This window comes from Helianthus annuus, chromosome 3 (assembly GCF_002127325.2).
Source record: "Helianthus annuus cultivar XRQ/B chromosome 3, HanXRQr2.0-SUNRISE, whole genome shotgun sequence".
Classification (NCBI taxonomy): domain Eukaryota; kingdom Viridiplantae; phylum Streptophyta; class Magnoliopsida; order Asterales; family Asteraceae; genus Helianthus; species Helianthus annuus.
In genome coordinates this window covers 149,403,615-149,410,759 of record NC_035435.2, presented here as the reverse complement: position 1 = coordinate 149,410,759, position 7,145 = coordinate 149,403,615, and the positions used below count along the sequence as shown (strand labels likewise).

Below are 7,145 nucleotides of genomic sequence, written 5' to 3'. Positions count from 1 at the left end.
TTAAAGATTTTTATTAAATTTTAGGATGAGCATAACTTAGTGTTCTAAGCTTAATTCGGCTAATGCCGGCTTTGCCCTTTTAAGCTATAAAATGAGTTTTATAAATCCGATAGACCCCAAACCTTTTTCTACTGATCTAATATATTAAATATATTATTTTAAGCCTTCTGGAATTTTAAAAATATCAGCTTTCTTTATAAAACCCGGAAATGGCTCCAAATCGCATTTTTAAGCGTTTTTAACGCATAAGTATATGCTAGAACCTATTTAAGCATATGAGGTTGAAACCTACTGATGTATTCAGTAAAATTTTATATCTTAATAGTAGGAGAACATCTTAAGATCAGAATTCCAGTTTTGACCTTTTAGGCATATGTGAAATTACCGAAACGCCCATACGGTGTCTAGAATGATTAAGATTGATAAATTTCACATAGGATTAATACCCTACTGTTATAACTTGGTAAAATGAGTAGGTTTACTGATTTATTCAGACCTGTAACTCAGAATGTCATTTAAACTCTTTTACACCCTTTAAAATGACCAAAATGCCCTTGTGAGGCATAGTTTGGGTTTAAAACCATTTGGGGCATAATGGAAGGTATCTTACTGATATCACAACATGTTTAAGGCATATTAACTTAGGAAATTGTTTATGACTCTTATGGTTGCTCGTTACGCACTTTACGCGTTCGGGTCGGCTTATGTAACTAGTTACCCATTGTAGCCGAAACGAGTCAAACCATATCATTTCAGTCTCAAAATCCAGAATGTGATTAAGTTACCCATATTAAACAAGTATGCAAGCTTGTTGGGTCAAAACCACATTCTAAAACGGTCTTCGCCGCATCATGCGTTTAAAACCGTAATCTTCATTTAAGAATAACCGGTCTAGGCTTAGGCCAGATTAAAAGACCCGTTAGATTCTAATAGGTTATTAAAACCTTCATTTCCAGATATAGGAGCCCAGTAAAAGCTACGTGTAGTTGCTGTATTTGAATTATACTTGCTCAAGTAAATACGTTTAACTTATTTTCCCTATACGGCCTTGGGGTACGGTATATAAAATACCGCTTGGTCGGGTAATTGACCTTAACCGGTCGGTGGTTAAGAGTAGTCAAATAACCCGTTTGAAAATGTTGTATTGTTTGTTTAACGCCTTTGGGGGGCTTAATGACCATGTCCCGGATATCCTTGGCATCATTCAAAGAATGGCCACGACCTTAGCATACGGGTGTAGGCGTATACCCGTAGTGCATCAAAAAAATAAAGTATAACAGTCGGTACGAGAGGAAATCTCGCGGCGGAACTATACTATGTGGTGTGTCTATTAAACTTTAACCCAGCACGACCCGGATACTGAACGCTAACAAACATGTAATTCTTTTACAAGATTATAAGCAAATATTTATCCCAAGTTATAAAAAGTTTTGTGCCGCGGGCATTCAAATCAATTTTTAAAACCTTTTCAAAATGAGTCAGTTAAATTGTATTTACCAGTGTAAACTGACATATTTTCCAAAAAGGCTAAGTGCAGGTACTACGCGTAATAGGCTGGCCACTCCTTAGCAGCAGTTTAAGTCTCGCAAGCTTAGGATGCATGAAGTCTGTGGAAAAAAAAAGTTTCCTCTTTGTTATTGATCCGCATGTGGATCTATTTCAATTGTTTGTGATACTCGACATTACAATTATATTCGGTTGAAATAAATCTATCTTTTGCTTCCTCTGTGCATTTATATTTTGTATCGTTGACTATGATGATATCAACTACGTCACGGAATCCCCCACCGGGCCCACCGGTGACACGTGGAAAAATTGGGGTGTGACAGTAACCCCCGAAATCTTGTTTAAAGGGCTTTCTATTTCTGACATACTAGGTCTTTGTGCGTGATGATATCTGGGGTATTATACCTGGACTTCTGATTTTGCGGGAGCAATAGCCTAGTCCTCGTATAATGCTTTGCATTGCTTTAATCTTAAAGCCTACCCTCAACATAAAAAATGATGAAACATTGAAAAATGCTAATCATGTGCTATTGAAGAAAAGATCCCCAAACGGGACACACCGAAAGACGAGCCATCATCTCTCTGATTGAACAGAAGTTCTAGCCTGAGCTCTCATGGTCTCGCATTTACCCATTTACAGATATCATTAGTGTACATTCACCTGTAAGACTGAATATAAAAGTCTGGATACGGGAGTATATTCTGAGGTGGTACACGCGAATAAGTTTAAGTCATTAAAACAACTAATTCTCGTATCTCGAAACAATTGAACTTTGTGTGAAAATTTAAGTGGATCATTATATTGACAATCTAAGTGAATCGTTTAGAACTTAAAATGTTTAAAGCTTAACGGTGTTAGTGATTTGTCTCATAAACTGATATGATCCTCTTACGCAAACTCACAAAAATATTGTCTGTAAATATTTCTTTACTGTTTTTCATTAAAAAAATCAAAAAGATTTTATTTCATCTTATTTTCGACAACTGATGTTGAGCTGTTTTTCAAAATTCCAAGTGCTAAACATGATGAACAAAAGGTTTGGGAGAATTGTTTTTGGAAATAAAAATTGATGTTTTTACAAGTAGTCATCAGAAAATTTGAACGATACCTGCAAGTGATCTATAAATTTGTCAAATTTTAATTTGTGAAATTTATTGTGAGGTAGAGTTTGTGCAGGAAGAAGCAGCCAGGTTACAATTTCAGAAAGCTATGCGAAAGCCAGGTTCCAGATCCTGTTGCCACAAAGAGCCAAGAAATGTTCCTGAACCTGTGAATTTCAGACTGCGATCCCAGCTTATTGAAAGGGGGAGTCTGAAGATACATAGAGCCAGCTTCTGATCCTGGATCTGTGTCCATGTAAGCTGCTGACACTGAAAAACTTAAGGAATCAAGAGAATTAGAAAGCTCAAGAGCCAGGTTGTGATTCTGATTCTGTAAAGAAAAGAGTCAGATTAAGAGAGAGAAGAAGAGAAAGAGTTTGAAAGATGCTTACAATGTCAGATACTTTGAAAGAGCGAGAAGACTAATAAAGACTGAAGTTTTTGAAGACTCGACACTGAAGACTTCGTCAACATCCAAGGGGGAGTCTGTTGGTGCATATGTCTGTCGACTTCGTCTTGTATCGAGTCTTGTAATAGATTAGATAGATCAGGGCACGTTGTACGAGAAAATAGAAGTTTAGAGGGTGTTGTTCATTTCGCACGAAATGAAAGATGACCATTTCGCACGAAATGGATATGTCCATTTTGTACGAAATGGCACTAGCCATCTCGTGTAAACAATTTCGTGCGGAATGGTTGTGCCTATATATAGTAGCCTTGATCGTTTCGTTTGTAACTTTGTGATTCCGGTACCGAGGTGCTGCCGAAGTGTCTCCAGCCTGTAAAACGTTGTTTTATCAATATACGAGACAGTTTAAAGTGAATCTAGTGCAATACAAGATGAATAAAGACTAAATCACTGAATTCCGCCTCTGATTTAGTCTGAGATGTAAAGATCCGAATTTGCGTCTAATAAAAGACGACTAAGGGACACTAGAAATATAAAAATTTCTTAAGAGTGTCCAACTTTTCGCAATTTAAAATGATGATATCAATAACATATATGCATTAATTTTAACAAAACTTGGGCATAACCCGTCTATAAAACGAGCATACCCCTGTTTTAAACATAATCAAACTAGATACAATTCTACAATTCATTCAACAAGATACTACTAAGAACCAATACAACAAATTTTGGACCAAAAACATTTGAACAAGCTAGCGGAAGCGTTTGGTATGACATAACATGAACACGCGCTCGCTCCGATTCTCCAAGTCGCCTAAATTGAGGATTTACCTACATTCAACAACAAAGCTTTAAAAAGTTAGTCGTTATACTTGTTTGCTTATAAAACCGTCATTGTAGTTCCATTCGTGTACGTACTTTCATTCCTCTTACGCATTCGATTACCCAATTAAATGGGTATGACATATACTCCCATACAACTAACCCGTTAGTAGGTGGTGACGACCAAACATAAAATATTGTATAAACTAAAACGTCCATAGCATATTCTAACCGCTTAAGTTACTTCAACCCGATTGTCCTTCCAACATTCAATCATTTCATTACTATATCAACACTTCGAAAGTCCGACATTCATAAACCTGCACTTTCAAACATACTCAATAATAACTTGGTTAGCAAACCCGTAATCTCAACATATTCAAGTACTACATCTTCGTAAAAAGGTCGCCAACCATTTATATGCATCGATATAACTACAACACAATGTACTCCTTTCGCATAATTATGTACATACGTATATATATATATACATATATATATACATATATATATATATATATCTTCTATGCACATCATGCATACTAGTTTATACGACTTAAACTCACCATGACTCCAATTGTTCATACCTACATACCATCCTATTCACTTAACTTAATTAACACACCTCCCTAGTCATCATTACATACATCTATCATACTTTTATATAAATTGCATGAGGCCTAGATTTGGGTGTACAACTTATAATCGTCAAGGGAACACTCGAGATCATGTTTGGGAGGCCCACCGTAGTACACGGATAATATACCGAAGCCTACGATGCATAAATCACATAAATAATATTTTTCACAGAACCTTCACCCGGCCGTGTCAGCTCACCACCCGGCCGTGTCAGCTCTGCACTTTTCCTAGCCATTAATTCTTACCGAAACGGACATAACTCACTCATTTTTCATCCGTTTTGCGTCACGTTTCTTCCTACATGATTGTAAATTAACATTCTATCATGTGAACTTGAAATCCAACATCCAAGTTAAGGAATTTCTTAACTTATACGTGTTCGGCTTATTGTTCATCTACGAATTATTCGACCCGTACATGCATTTATCAAAATAATCTATTGATTTGACCTCAACTTCATATGAACTTAATAATTAAACATTATATTACTTAAACAAACTAAGAAGTGATTATGGAAATCACTTACCTTGTGCTCGCCATGTTTATGCTAGTTTCTTTGCCTCCTCTTTGACCCGTTTGCTTCCCATGAGTTGGTCCATCTTGACATGGTTCTTATTCTTTCAAGCTATCATGTTTACAACATTGTTAGCATATATGCTTATACATAATAACATCCATTTCCAACACATGGTCACATTGACTTTCACTAGTCTATTATAACATACACAAGTCCTATTTTAACAATTATTTCATTCCAATTCCATACAATTTAACATATCATCAAATCATGGCATGTTAGAACATACCCATTATACTATATACGCTTCACACTCATGTAGTAAGACACATACAACCACATTCACCTAGATTCCACGTATGTGCATAAACAACTTCCATTCATACTAGTATTTATGTAATCCTACATGTAGCATCAAAATCCATGATTCGCCAACCTAAATCATCATTCGAATATTTCTTCTTCCTTGTACATTCACGTTCTTACAATTAATTCATAACCATATTTAGAAAGTTCGGCAACACATGGAGTCCATTGTATCATTTAAGCATAAGGTACCATTCCTAAAGCATACTACTACCACATGATACTAGCAAATCCAATCTTCTACATGAATCATATCTAAAGCACACTTCTTATGTTAATTCACTATTCAACACACCATTATTACTTCCTATACACATTCATTCATTGTTTACATCCAATCTCATCCAATAATCTCACCTATGCATTTCATCAAACACTTGGTGTGCATGCCATCATTTAAGCATATAGTACAAGTATTTTATGCATACTCTTCCTAGTTCATAACATAGATTATCAATTTCAACTAGAATTATATACCTTTTATACAATTATCAAACAATTACTTCTTACAATCAACATCAAGTATCAACATCACACAAGCATTGAACATGTATAATCATCCATATCATTATCTCTACTACTACAAGTAGGTTTATAAAATTTTCTTTCAATTTAACTAAAATCAAACATGATTTCCACTCTAGGGAGTAACCCTAACATCTAATTAACACAAATCATACCACGAATTTATGATTGGGTTGAAACCCTTTTTCTACAATTCACCAAATCCAGAAATTCGACTTACCACTTTACTAGGTATGCTTAGATGATCGATAAGATGGCTCATGCACTGGATTTTCTTATGATTTTAGGCTTCAATTGCTTGATTTCTTGAGTTTAGGGTTTTCCCCTCCTCCTGCCTTGTTCGATCGATCCCCCAGACACACTCACTGTGTTTGGGGTTTAATTTGTTTTTTAATTAATTTAAGTTTAATCACTTAGCACTTTACCCCCTTCACTTAGTTGCTAATTACAAATCTAATCATTAAACCACATTTAACTACCATCTTGCCATAAATCCTTAATTATGTTAAGTTTGTTATTTATCCTCACTTGTTTTATTGAGTTTTCATTTTTGGGGCGTTACAAGTCTACTCCCCTTAAAAGAGATTTCGTCCCCGAAACCTTTCTCATTCCAACTGGACCAATTCTATTCCTCCTTTTTCATCTTTTCATTCACGAGGCTTAACACCACATGGATGTATTCTAGATCTTGGCAAGAGTTTCATTCATTCATAAACGTCTTTGTACTCATTGTCCCTCCGTTCTTAAATTAAGTAAATTACTTTCATAATCGCATTAAAGTCAGAATCTGATCCAGAGCTCTTATTAGTGTCGTTTTCACTTTATAATGCTAGCTCCTAGCACATACCATCACTAGGGCTTCATTCATCGAATTTATTCCAATTGTATACAGTTATTAACCATACAAACTAAGTCTATGGCTTGTTTCTAACATCCTATTTAAGCATATATATGTTTACTAATTGAAATAAGTCGATTTATTTCATTCTACCCATACATCATATGCTATCTTTCATTTTGTTCACTATGAGCCATCCTAAACATTCCATTACTATCTTTACTTCTGATTACCCTTAAGCTCATAGGAGGGGTCGATATATTATCATACGCATATTATAATCATTCAAAGACTTATTGTTACGACCAAAATCACCTCTCTTAAACTCACTTATCCATACTTAACACGAAAACTAAGCTTTATTTCCATGGTTACTATTGTTATTTATGCCATGCGTATCTTTTCTACAATGTCTTGTTCAA

General features: G+C 35.2%; 1 long non-coding RNA gene across 1 annotated transcript; it reads right to left on the bottom strand.

Moving 5' to 3' along the window:
- Nucleotides 1–3,621: 3,621 nt before the first annotated feature.
- LOC110928085 lies at nucleotides 3,622–6,238 on the bottom strand. Its single transcript, XR_002586125.2, has 3 exons — nucleotides 6,106–6,238; nucleotides 5,004–5,102; nucleotides 3,622–3,847 (listed from the first exon to the last, which is right to left on the bottom strand). It is a non-coding gene; the product is annotated as an uncharacterized LOC110928085 (long non-coding RNA).
- Nucleotides 6,239–7,145: the final 907 nt, after the last annotated feature.